This window comes from Chrysemys picta, chromosome 8 (genome assembly GCF_011386835.1).
Source record: "Chrysemys picta bellii isolate R12L10 chromosome 8, ASM1138683v2, whole genome shotgun sequence".
NCBI lineage: Eukaryota > Metazoa > Chordata > Testudines > Emydidae > Chrysemys > Chrysemys picta.
Genome location: NC_088798.1, coordinates 69,774,396 through 69,787,673, shown reverse-complemented (window position 1 = coordinate 69,787,673; position 13,278 = coordinate 69,774,396). Strand labels below are relative to the sequence as shown.

Here is a 13,278-nt window from a genome sequence, read left to right as displayed (position 1 = left end):
ACAACTCTGTTAATGAACTTCTTGAATGCAATGGTTTCATCTTTGGTGGCTTCTTGTGTGTCCAGTACTTCCATTCCTTCAATTTATATGCTCATTAGTTCATTCACATGATCAGGCAGAAGGCGACTTCTTTCAGAACACAAAATTCTATTCAATGATGAAAAAGAACACTCAACTGTAGCTTTTGTGACTGGGAGTAGCAAGAGATGAATTCCTACTTCTTTCATCCAGAAACATAGCACAAAGATCGGGTCAAGCCACTAGTGATGTTAAAAAAGAACTTGAAGTCAAATCTTCATTCATTCATCCTATGATATTCCACTCTGTGTTCAAATTCTCTATTCTGTCCTGAGCACATAGCAGCCCCATTGCTGGTAGTGCCTCACTCCACTCAACTGTCAGTGTTTTATAGGACAGGAATTTGTAAAAGCTATGTAGAGGTCGAGTAGAATCTAGAAGTCGCTGTTGTAGACTTTTAAGGGCTGGTTTTGTTCAACATCTTCATTAATGATCTGAATGAAGGGATGGATTGCATGCTCACCAAGTTCGCAGATGATACTAAGCTTGGGGGAGAGGTAGGGATTAGCTTGAGGGTAGGGATAGGGTCCAGAGTGACCTAGACAAATTGGAGGATTGGGCCAAAAGAAATCTGATGAGGTTCAACAAGGAAAAATGCAGAGTCCTGCACTTAGGACGGAAGAATCCCAGGCACTGCTACAGGCTGGGGATCGACTGGCTAATTGGCAGTTCTGCTGAAAAGTACCTGGGGATTACAGTGGACAAGAAGATGGATATGAGTCAACAGTGTGCCCTTGTTGCCAAGAAGGCTAACAGCATATTGGGATGCATTAATAGGAGCATTGCCAGCAGATCGAGGGAAGTGATTATTCCCCTTTATTTGGCACTGGTGAGGTCACATCTGGAGTATTGCATCCAGTTTGGGACCCACCCCCCACTACAAAAAGGATGTGGAGAAATTGGATAGTCCAGCGGAGGGCAATGAAAGTCTTTAATTAAATGTTCACAGTACTTGTCCCACAGGACATTGCCACATTCATGGGTTGCCATTAGGCATTTCCATAATAAACATGATCAGTAATCATAATAATGAGCAGCTATTCAATAGTTTGTTTTCTCCTCATTTTTCAATGAAGGGCCCTAGGCACTATTTAAACGCTACTTGGAAGATGTTATTAAGAAATTATTAATTTCCTCACTTGGTTTTTTTATGGAACCTCATCACTATTGTATCTGAGAACTTCACAAACATTAATTAACATATCTTCATACCACTCTTGTAAGACGGCAGGGTATTATGATCCCATTATACAGATGAGGAACTAAGGGTCAGAAAGATTCAGGTCAAAAGTATCCTCTGATTCTGGGTGCCCAATTTGAGACACCAAGGACATGACTTTCAGAGTACTGAGCATTATATAGCATTTTATATTTTTGTAGCATTTTATTAAGTTTATTAAGCTCCCATTAAGTGAAGCTGCAGCTATGGGTATATCTACACTATGAAATTAGGTCGATTTTATAGAAGTCAATTTTTAGAAACCAATTTTATACAGTCAATTGCGTATGTCCACACTAAGCTCATTAAGTCGGCGGAGTGCGTCCTCACTACCATGGCTAGCATCGACTTACAGAGTGGTGCACTGTGTGTAACCACCCACAGTTCCCGCAGTCTCCACTGCCCATTGGAATTCTGGGTTAAGCCCCCAATGCCTGATGGGTCAAAAATATCGTCGCGGGTGGTTTGGGTACATGTCGTCAGGCCTCCCCTGCTCCATGAAAGCAACAGCAGATGCCATACCATGGCAAGCATGGAGCCCGCTCAGCTCACCGTCACCGTACATTTCCTGGGTGCTGCTGGCAGATGCTACACAGCAGCAGCGCCTTGCCTTCGCGGAAGACGGTGCAGTAGGACCGATAGCCATTGTACCTCTCCTGGGTGCTCCTGGCAGACCTCGGTGAGGTCGATCAGGGGCGCCTGGACAGACATGGCTATCCTCCTCTTAGAGCACCGAATGGGAGCCAGAGACTCCAGGTCATTCTCTTTAAGTTTCGTCTCATGGAAATTCAATCCTGCCTGGAATATCATGCGAGCTGGAGGCTTCTGCCTCAGGCTGCTCTCCCAGCTGGCAGCACCGCGTGGTCGCACCTACCCCAGCCTACCCCTTGTTCCCATGGCTCATGAACAGGGCTGGCTCCAGGCACCAGCCAACCAAGCACATGCTTGGGGCAGCATCTTGGGGCAGGGCGGCACCCAATTTTTTTATTATTTATTTATTGATTCAGCGGCGCGGCGCTTGGAGGGGGGGCGGGGGCTTCGGGCGGCATGGTGCTTGGAGGGGGGGGGGCTTCGGGGGGCGGGGGCTGGCGCGGCGCTCGGAGGGGGGAGGGGGCTTCAGGTGGCGCGATGCTTGGAGGGGGCAGGGCTTCGGGTGGCACGATGCTGGGGGGCGGGGATTTCGGCGGTGCTTGGGGGGGGGGGGGGAGGAGGTATGGCAGGGTGGCAAAAAAGTTAGAGCCGGCCCTGCTCATGAAGCCTGCACAGTAGTAAGGAACAGTTGAACTATAGGCTAAGCAAGTGCAGAATGGTGGTAGAATGTGCCTTTGGACATTTAAAAGCTTGCTGATGCTGTTTGCTGACTAAGTCAGACCTCAGCGCAACCAACATTCCCATTGTTATTTCTGCTTGCTGTGTGCTCCATAATATCTGTGAGAGTAAGGGGGAGATGTTTATGGCGGGGTGGGAGGTTGAGGCAAATCACCTGGCATCTGATTTTGAACAGCCAGACACCAGGGCAATTAGAAGAGCACAGCAAGGTGCACTGCGCATCAGAGAGGCTTTGAAAACCAGTTTCATGACTGGCCAGGCTTCGCTGTGACAGTTGTGTGTGTTTCTTCTTGATGCAAACCCGCCCCCTTTGTTGATTTTAATTCCCTGTAAGCCAACCACCCTCCCCCTTTTGAAATAAGGTAACTATTGTTTTGAAACCATGCATTCTTTCTTTATTAAGTAAAAAAAAAAAGAGAACGGACAAGGTAGCCCAGGTAGGGTGGGGGAGGAGGGAAGAACAAGGCCACATTGCTTATTGTAGCCACACTCTAAAATCAAACTCTTTGAATGACAGTCTTTTGTTTCTTGAGCCATCCTCTGCAGTAGAGTGGCTGGGTGCCCGGAGCCTCCCCTCCATGTTCTTGGGCTTCTGGGTGGGGCGGCTATGGAACATGAGGAGAAGGGTAAGCGGTTATACAGTGGATGCAATGGGGGTCTGTGCTCTTGTTGGCTTTCCTGCAGCTCCAACAGATGCTTCATCATGTCCATTTGCTCCCCCATTAGCCTCAGCATCGCATCCTGCCTCCGCTCTTCGTGCTCACTTAATTCTTTCCTGGCCCTTTTGAGGGCCTGAAACACCAATTGCACCATCTCCTCTCTCCACTGTTGAATAGCAGAGCTAAGTTTGATTCCACTAAGAGTCTAGTTACAGGCTGCTATGCTGAATTCACTTTGGGCTAATGGTGCACCAGCATTGGGGCTCCCCTACTACAAGCGGAGATCACTGACTGCTGTGTTAACTAGTGCGGGAGCCTGAAGATTTATTGCTAAACGGCTGGCAGAGCAGTTTGTGGGATGGTTGGTGCGGCCCACGGGACGGGGAGCAGAGTTGAGCAGTTTGCGGCATGGTTGGCGTAGCCCACGGGACAGCGGAGAGGAGCGGAGCAGTTTGTGGGACGGCGGGAGTGGCTCAGGATGGCTGGAGGAATGGAGCGGCTCGTGGTGAAGGCTGCAGCAGAACCCCATGGAGAGGCGGGGCAGTCGGCCTCGGACCACGTAAGGTGCCCCTTAATACCCTGTGTGCCCCTTTCTCCCCCCCCCCCATTTCCACCCAGGCTGGGGGTGCGGGGGGTAAGACTGTGCAGATAAACTTTTCAACTCTGGGGCTGCACTGACCAGGGACAGAGACTTTTGGGGTGTTGGACTTTTGGGACTTTGGGGGTGGGTCTTTTGCTCATGGTTTGTGTTATGAATCCTGTTTGTGGTGTTTTTCCAATTTAATGCTGATGTCGTTTACCTCATGTTATTAAACATTTTCGGCTACACTCAGACTCCGTGCTTGTGAGAGGGGAAGTATTGCCTCTTAGAGGCGCCCAGGGGGTGGTATGTAATTGTCCCAGGTCACTGGGTGGGGGCTCGAGCCGGTTTTGCATTGTGTTATTGAAAAGGAACCCCTAGATACTGAACCCGGCCCTTGTTACTGCCAACTAAGATGGGCAGAAGGGTTACAATTGTGTCCCCCCTTCCCAATATAGCAGTCATGCCTACAGGAGAAATGCCACTATGCCTATGGGAGAAATCTCACATGATTCTCAAGACTACTGCAATTATTGAGCGGAGTGGAGTATACTGTGCTGGGCGAAGCCTTGATATGGGTTGAGTTAAAACCCTATTGGGGTTAACAGATGTTAATTCGCCTTCAAAACATAACTTTAAGCAAAAGCCTGTGCCTACGACAAAAGGAGTGAGTAAACTCACCCAGGAGCTTTTGGCTAAATACTGTTTTGCAGGTGGGGTGTGGGAAGGCAGAACAGAAAATCCAGGAATGGATCTGGTGAAAGCTTGGTGGCTGACCCTGGAAAAAACCCGGGGAGAGGATTATGGATTGGGGTGTAGGCTGAAAAGAGTGCTCTTGGTGCTGTGAGCAAAAGAAGATATTTCCTGCTATTTGGTTTGTTCTGCATCCAAAGACACAGGACTTTGTATGGTCTTTGTAAATAAACAAAACTGCATCAAAGAAAATACCAGACTCCCATGATTGGTGAGAAAGGCACACACTCTAGTCTGAGACAATCTGTTTTATTAATTCAAACCTTTATTTTAACCAGAAGCATTCCTTGCAATGACAATTACTACTACTACTTAAAGGTAAGAAATGACAGACATATAGAAAAAGAGTAATGGCCAGTTACCTTCTCCTGGGACGTAGGTGGGTCATGATGGATGTCTCCTACGAACTCCAACTACCCTGTCCACCCAACACATTTTATCAAACATGCTAATTACATATTTATTATTTATCTTCCAAAAACATTTGGTATTATGAATATTAAGTATTACATGCAACATATAATATGCATGCATGAACTTTAATTGGCATGTAACTTTTGCTGCTTTTGCTAATTTCATTTGGTTATTCTTACTTCTGATGGGTTTATTACCACTGATTATACATATCTGTGCAAATTTGGCCAGGTCACCTTGACCTGTTTCTCTGCATAGGGGCTTTTTGCCTATTTTTCCTTTAATTGTCTCTTGGCAGTACATTTGGTTGAATTTAAGCTTGCCACCATATTCCATATAGCAACTTTTAATCACAACACCCAGGCCAAACAAAGTCAGCCTGTTGGAAAAATGTCCAAATTTATGCATAAGAAATTACTCTTAACATTATTTTCAGTACCATCAATTTCCCCTACCAACTGGAACATCCCCAGGGCCCCAAAACATCTTGGGTCAAAAAGGGGCCACAATAGCTTCATACATAAAGGTAGTGGAATCATAATAGCCAGATTGTTGACAACAAACATTCTCTTGAGAATACAGCAGAGCTGGAACTGAAGCTGTATCTGAAAAAACAGATGATATATACTGGCCAAACATGATCAATAACAATAATACACAGTCCGTGTGTAGCGCTTTTCATGACTACATCTCAAAGCACTTTAGCATCATTTTCCCTATCGTACAGATGGGGCAACTGAAGTACAGGAAGGTGAAGTACATGCCCGAAGTCACCTGGCAGGCAAGTGGCTGAGCTGGAAATATGATTCAAATCTCCTGAATCCCAGTCCAGTGCTGTATCTGCTGGGCCACATTGCCTCTGATCAGAGGCCTGGTGAGCAATTGTGATACATGTGGGGAAATGTAGGACAAAGGAGGAAATACAAAAACAACAGCAACAAGTAAAATACTCAGCTTCCCCAACATGCCTAGCAAAGTAGAAATTGACTTTTTCACAGCAAACCACATAGACTACCTCAGCAGGAATAGGATCCCAGACAGTGTCATTTCACACAGAGAACCTCAGTTATGTTGCAGTGAGTTTATACAATTTACCAAGGAATGGGAATTCAGTCCCATCACGTACTCAACATGTCACAGCCAGTCAAATGGCAAAGCCCAACTGGCAGTGAAAATTGCTAAGACTGTATTAAAGAAAGCTGTATATGTGGCAAGCCAGCCTTGAATGGAGAAACACTTCTTAGGCCTTAATAGCAGCCCGGTAGAAGGCTTGATGTGAAGACATGTGTAGCCTGGTACACCTCTACCTCGATATAATGCTGTTCTCGGGAGCCAAAAAAATCTTACCACGTTATAGGTGAAACCGCGTTATATCGAACTTGCTTTGATCCACCGGAGTGCGCATTATATCCAAATTTGTGTTATATCGGGGTAGAGGTGTACCTATAACTCCAGCATTACAACCATTGGTCATGGTGGAAAGAGTAACAGACTAAAAGGAAAAGAAAGATGTGCAAAGGAAGTGGTCTAGGGGATTAGAGCACTGGGCAGGGATTCAGCAGACCTGGGCTCTGCTCCTATGTCTTCCACTGGCCTGCTGGCTGATCTTGGACAAGTCATTTCACCTCCCTGAACCTCAGTTTCCCCACCTGAAAAATGGGGTAATGATACTGACCTCCTTTGTAAAGTACTTTGAGATCTAGTGATTAAATTATTATTACTATGACCAACAAGCTAAAGACCTCCCAGAACTACAACCATGAGAACCTGTAAGGATCAAATGATTTCCTCCAGACAAATTATGCCCTTGGAGCAAGCTACAGGTAAACCCTCACTCCTGTAATGTAGCAGTGGCTGGGCACGTTTCACAGGAACCACAAATCCATATGCCCAACTATGAACAGACGTGGAGGACAGTGAAATATGAGACTTGATCAGTAGGACACATCAGGAACACAAGTCAATGAGCAACTGATAGATGTTGGAGCAACTCTCAAAACACCACCATACCCTCACCTGTCATTACAAGACTTGCATTTGATCCAACATCAACCTGCCTGCAAGGGAGACAAGACACAGGCATGAAAGAACAACCCTCTCAAACCCAAAGGAAAAATACCTCAGTTCCTAAGCAAGTTAACAATTAGTAGAATAAAAAAAAAGACAATAAATGAAGAGTTGGTGTTAAGTCATACGTGATTAGACAGATTTTAAGGGAGTGTACTAGAATGTTCAATATGTGAGCAAATTATAAGATCTGTGTTTAATTTTGCTATCACAAATGTGACAAAAGGATGTTACAATAGATAGCTTCCCCCAGAGGGAGCACTATAGTATCATAGTGTGCTTATGTATATGGCAAATCTACACAGACACACCCATAGAATACCCCTGGTCGGGGCTCTATCTGCTATCCAAGATCCATAAACCTAGGAATCCTGGACGCCCCATCATCTCAGGCACTGGCGCCCTGACAGCAGGATTGTCCGGCTTTGTGAACTCTCTCCTCAGGCCCTACGCTACCAGCACTCCCAGCTATCTTCACGACACCACTGACTTCCTGAGGAAACTACAATCTTCCAGAAAACACCATCCTAGCCACTATGGATGTAGAATCATAGAATCATAGAATATCAGGGTTGGAAGGGACCTCAGGAGGTCATCTAGTCCAACCCCCTTCTCAAAGCAGGACCAATCCCCAACTAAATCATCCCAGCCAGGGCTTTGTCAAGCCTGACCTTAAAAACCTCTAAGGAAGGAGATTTTATGACCTCCCCAGGTAACCCATTCCAGTGCTTCACCACCCTCCTAGTGAAAAAGTTTTTCCTAATATCCAACCTAAACCTCCCCCACTGCAACTTGAGACCATTACTCCTTGTTCTGTCATCTGCTACCACTGAGAAGAGTCTAGATCCATCCTCTTTGGAACCCCCTTTCAGGTAGTTGAAAGCAGATATCAAATCTCCCCTCATATTTTCTCTTCTGCAGACTAAACAATCCCAGTTCCCTCAGCCTCTCTTCATAAGTCATATGCTCCAGCCCCCTCATCATTTTTGTTGCCCTCCGCAGGACTCTTTCCAATTTTTCCACATCCTTCTTGTAGTGTGGGGCCCAAAACTGGACACAGTACTCCAGATGAGGCCTCACCGATGCCGAATAGAGGGGAATGATCACGTCCCTTGATCTGCTGGCAATGCCCCTACTTATACAGCCCAAAATGCCATTAGCCTTCTTGGCAACAAGGGCACACTGTTGACTCATATCCAGCTTCTCGTCCACTGTAACCCCTAGGTCCTTTTCTGTAGAACTACTGCCCAGCCATTCGGTCCCTAGTGTGTAGCAGTGCATGGGATTCTTCTGTCCTAAGTGCAGGACTCTGCACTTGTCCTTGTTGAACCTCATCAGGTTTCTTTTGGCGCAATCCTCTAATTTGTCTAGGTCCCTCTGTATCCTATCCCTACCCTCCAGCGTATCTACCACTCCTCCCAGTTTAGTGTAATCTGCAGACTTGCTGAGGGTGCAGTCCATGCCATCTTCCAGATCATTAATGAAGATATTAAACAAAACCGGCCCCAGGACCGACACTTGGGGCACTCTGCATGAGCTATTGATCACTACCCATTGAGCCTGACGATCTACCCAGCTTTCTATCCACCTTATAGTCCATTCATCCAGACCATACTTCTTTAACTTGCTGGCAAGAATACTGTGGGAGACCATATCAAAAGTTTTGCTAAAGTCAAGGAATAACACGTCCACTGCTTTCCCCTCATCCACAGAGCCAGAAACTCTCTACACCAACATTCCATACAAAGATGGACTACAAGCCGTCAGGAATAGTATCCCAGATAATGTTACGGCAAACCTGGTGGCTGAACTTGACAATTTATACCTTCAAGTCAGCGGGACTACTATGGGTACTCACATGGCCCCACAGTATGCCAACATTTTTATGGCTGACTTAGAACAATGCTTCCTCAGCTCTTGTCCCCTCGCGCCTCTACTCTACTTATGCTACATTGATGACATCTTAATCATCTGGACCCATGGGAAGGAGGCCCTTGAGGAATTCCGTCAGGATTTCAACAATTTCCACCCCACCATCAACCTCAGCCTGGACCAGTCCACACAAGAGATCCACTTCCTGGACACTACACTGCAAATAAGTGATGGTCACATAAGCACCACCCTATACCGGAAACCTACTGACCGCTATACTTACCTACACGCCTCCAGCTTTCATCCAGACCACATCACACAATCCATTGTCTACAGCCAAGCTCTAAAATACAACCGCATTTGCTCCAATCCCTCAGACAGAGACAAACACCTACGTGATCTCTACCAAGCAGTCTTAAAACTACAATACCCACCTGGTGAAGTGAAGAAACAGATTGACAGAGCCAGAAGGGTACCCAGAAGTCACCTGCTACAGGACAAACAAAGAAAGTAACAGAATGCCATTAGCCATCACCTACAGCCCCCAACTAAAACCTCTCCAGCACATTATCAAGAATCTACAACCTATCCTGAAGAACGATCCCTCACTCTCACAGACCTTGGGACACAGGCCAGTCCTCGCTTACAGACAGCCCCCTAACCTGAAGCAAATACTCACCAGCAACTACACACCACACAACAGAAACACTAGCCCAGGAACCAATCCCTGTAACAAACCCCGTTGCTAACTCTGTCTGCATATCTATTCAAGGGACACCATCGTAGGACCTAACCACATCAGCCACACCATCAGGGGCTTGTTCACCTGCACATCTACCAATGTAATATATGCCATCATGTGCCAGCAATGCCCCTCTGCCATGTACATTGGCCAAACCGGACAGTCTCTACACAAAAGAATAAATGGACACAGATCAGACATCAAGAATTGTAATGTTCAGAAACCAGTAGGAGAACACTTCAATCTTCCTGGACACTTAATAACAGACTTAAAAGTGGCAATTCTTCAACAAAAAAACTTCAAAAACAGACTCCAACAAGAAACTGCAGAACTGGAATTAATTTGCAAACTAGACACCATCAAATTAGGCCTGAATAAAGACTGGGAGTGGATGGGTCACTACAAAAAGTAATTTCCCCTCTGCTGATACTCACACCTTCTTGTCAACTGTTTGAAATGGGCCACCTTGATTGCATTGGCCTCGTTAGCACTTAGGGTGACCAGATGTCCTGATTTTATAGGGACAGTCCCAATTTTTGGATCTTTTTCTTATATAGGCTCCTATTACCCCCCCACCCTCTGTCCCGATTTTTCACACTTGCTGTCTGGTCACCCTATTAGCACTACAAAAGTAATTTTCCCTCCCTTGGTATTCACCCCTTCTTGTCAACTGTTGAGAATATGCTACTTCCACCTTAATTGAATTGGCTCATAAGCACTGACCACTTGGTAAGGCAACTCCCATCTTTTCATGTGCTAGAATATATATTCTGCTTACTGTATTTTTCACTCCATGCATCTGATGAAGTGGGTTTTAGCCCACGAAAGCTTAAGCCCAAATAAATTTGTTAGTCTCTAAGGTGCCACAAGGACTCCTCGTTGTTTTTGCCAATACAAGTAAGGGAAGAAATAAAGCAGCTGCTGGGCCCTGCTGCACGGCCTCAACTCTGTGTTAACAAAGTTGTGTTAATGAGCTTCCTGTTCTGCTGTGCGGTGGAGCTGGCCTGCTGTGCCTTGATGCTCCTATTCTGTAGCCTGGAGGAGATACTAGATGAACAGGTCAAGACTTGATGCCAAGTCACATGAGTTCTTGCACCCAGGGTTTCCCATAAACTTGGGCTCATGGAAGTTGCCCACACCCTCAGAATGGCCTCTTGACATTCATCACAGAGTACTCACTCACCCTGGGTGGTGCCTCTGCCTGGCTGCTCTGAGGAATAGCTCTTGTCCAGGTCCAATGGCTCCCCTTGCAGTCTCTCCCCGGCATTCTCCTCTCTCTCACTCTGGGATCCCTCTCTCACTCCAGGAGCCGCAACTGCCTCTTGTTGACTTGGCTGGGTCACTATGTGGTTTCCCTTTTGGGATGTAGTGTCTCACTGGACCCACTGTCCAGGCAATATCACTTTGTCAATGGCTGGTAGGGGAACCTAGGCTCACCCAATATTCTGGGTCCCCAACCTTGCTACAGTCTCCCTGGGCTACTTCCTACTCCATCATCCCCCAGCCAGGCTTTCTTCTCCCATCATCTCTCTTCAAGGTCTGCCCTTCACTCAAGGCCAGGCTCCTACTTTTTCTCTAGGTTCCTTCCTTCCTTCTCTAATGCACAGAGGGTAGCTGCAGACTTCCTCACTAGGGCCATTTCTAATGCCAGTTTCCTAGCTTTATACTGGGCCAGCCCACACCTCTTCAGCTGAGCTCCATCTTCCAATCAGAGATTGCTTCTCCAACTAAATCCCTCATGTGCGGTCTATCTCACTAATTAGCCCTGTCTCAAGTTCCTTAACCCTTCTGGGGCTGATATGGGGTGAACATCAGTTCTGGTGAACTGGCTCTCCAGATTGCTCACATGCCTTGAGGTTCATATCTCACCCCTCTGGCCCCCCAATCACTTTACTTCACCCCACCCTGTCTCCCTCATCCCTCCACCTGCTTTTGCTGCATCCAACTCATGAGCATGGTCTCCCTCCCACCAACCTCATTCAGCCTGTCTTTTCTCCACAGTAAATCACATTACGCATACCATGCTCTTTAGCAAGAATGTGGTCAGGATCACTAATATTCACTCTCCTGCCAGCAGCCATTTGGCAAAGGAGGACTGTAGATTTTCCAGGCACTTATAGCTTGAAACTGTCTTTCTTCCTTATACTGGAATTCCATCTTCACACCTTAGCTCACATTCTCTAACTCACTGCAATTCTACTAGAGACAACAGTGTGACCCTACACCCCATAATCTTCATAGAGATATGCTTATGATATGAATATGGCATAACTAAGATATGTTTTATGCAAGATGGGTCACGTGAGGTATTAGTGGAAAGGTCATGATTTACTAAATATAATTATCCTATTTGTATGCATGTATCATTTCTGTATCAGAAGTTAGGAATATTGACTGTGTAACTATTACAACTGTGTTTACACTTGGGGAATGCCCACCAGACACTTCCATATTGGTGCATACAACAAAATTCATTCCGCACATGCGTGGGAAAAATTAGAGGGAATGCTGGGCGTAGCAGCATCTTCTGAGTGAAGGAAACTAAACATCAACAATTGTAATCCAGTTGTATGGGGGCAGGCAAACATTGATATGCAATCTGCAGCCAACTATTCACTTGCCTTCTTTAGATGTCATAGAATTATAGACCTGGAAGAGACCTTGAAAGGTCATCAAGTCGAGACCTCTGCAATGAGGCACAACCAAGTAAATGAGGCAGACCATCCTTGACAGGTGTATGTCCACCCTGTTCTTAAAAACCTCCAAAGACAGGGATTCCACAAGCTCTCTTGGAAGCCTAATTCCCAAGCTTAACTACCCTTACAATTAGAAAGATTTTCCTAACAGCTAGCCTAAATTTCATTGCTGCAGAATTATCAAACACATCGATGAACATGTTTTGTTGAGAAAGAGTCAACATGGCTTTTGTAAAGGGAAATCATGCCTCACCAATCTATTAGAATTCTTTGAGGAGGTCAACAAACATGTGGACAAGGGTGATATAGTGTACATGGGCTTTCAGAAAGCCTTTATAAGCTCTCTCATCAAAGTCTCTTGAGCAAAGTAAACAGTCAGGGGATAAGAGGGAAGGCCCTCTCCTGGATCAGTAACTGGTTAAAAGACAAGAAACAAAAGGTAGGAATAAATGGTCAGTTTTCAGAATGGAGAGAGGTAAATAGCAGTGTCCCCCAGGGATCTGTACTGGAACTAGTGCTGTTCAACATATTCATAAATGATATGGAAAAAGAGATAAACAGTGAGATGACAAACTTTGCAGATGATACAAAGTTACTCAAGATAGTTAAGTTCAAAGCAGACTTCAAAGAATTACAAAGGGATCTCACAAAACTAGGTCTCTGGGCAACAAAATGGACAAGGAGAACAACTGATTACCATCATGTTTATAACAGTCCTTAACCTATTTGAAGATTGTTATCAGGTTCCCCTCAGTCGTCTTTTCCAAGACTAAAAATGCCCAGTTTTTTAACTTTTCCTCATAAGTCAAGTTTTCTAAACCTTTTATCATTTTTTGTTTCTCTCCTCTGGACTCTAGAATTTGGTCAAA

General features: G+C 45.6%; 1 long non-coding RNA gene across 3 annotated transcripts in view; it reads right to left on the bottom strand.

Moving 5' to 3' along the window:
• LOC122174781 (uncharacterized) overlaps positions 1–13,278 on the bottom strand; it is a 63,738-nt gene that overhangs the window by 44,348 nt on the left and 6,112 nt on the right. Inside the window, exon 2 of one of the 3 annotated variants that reach the window (XR_006177082.2) lies at positions 4,852–5,637. The exons of the other annotated variants lie outside the window; for them this stretch is intronic. This is a non-coding gene — a long non-coding RNA (uncharacterized LOC122174781). Of the gene's footprint in view, positions 1–4,851; positions 5,638–13,278 lie in introns of those variants that run through there. 3 annotated transcript variants of the gene reach the window in all.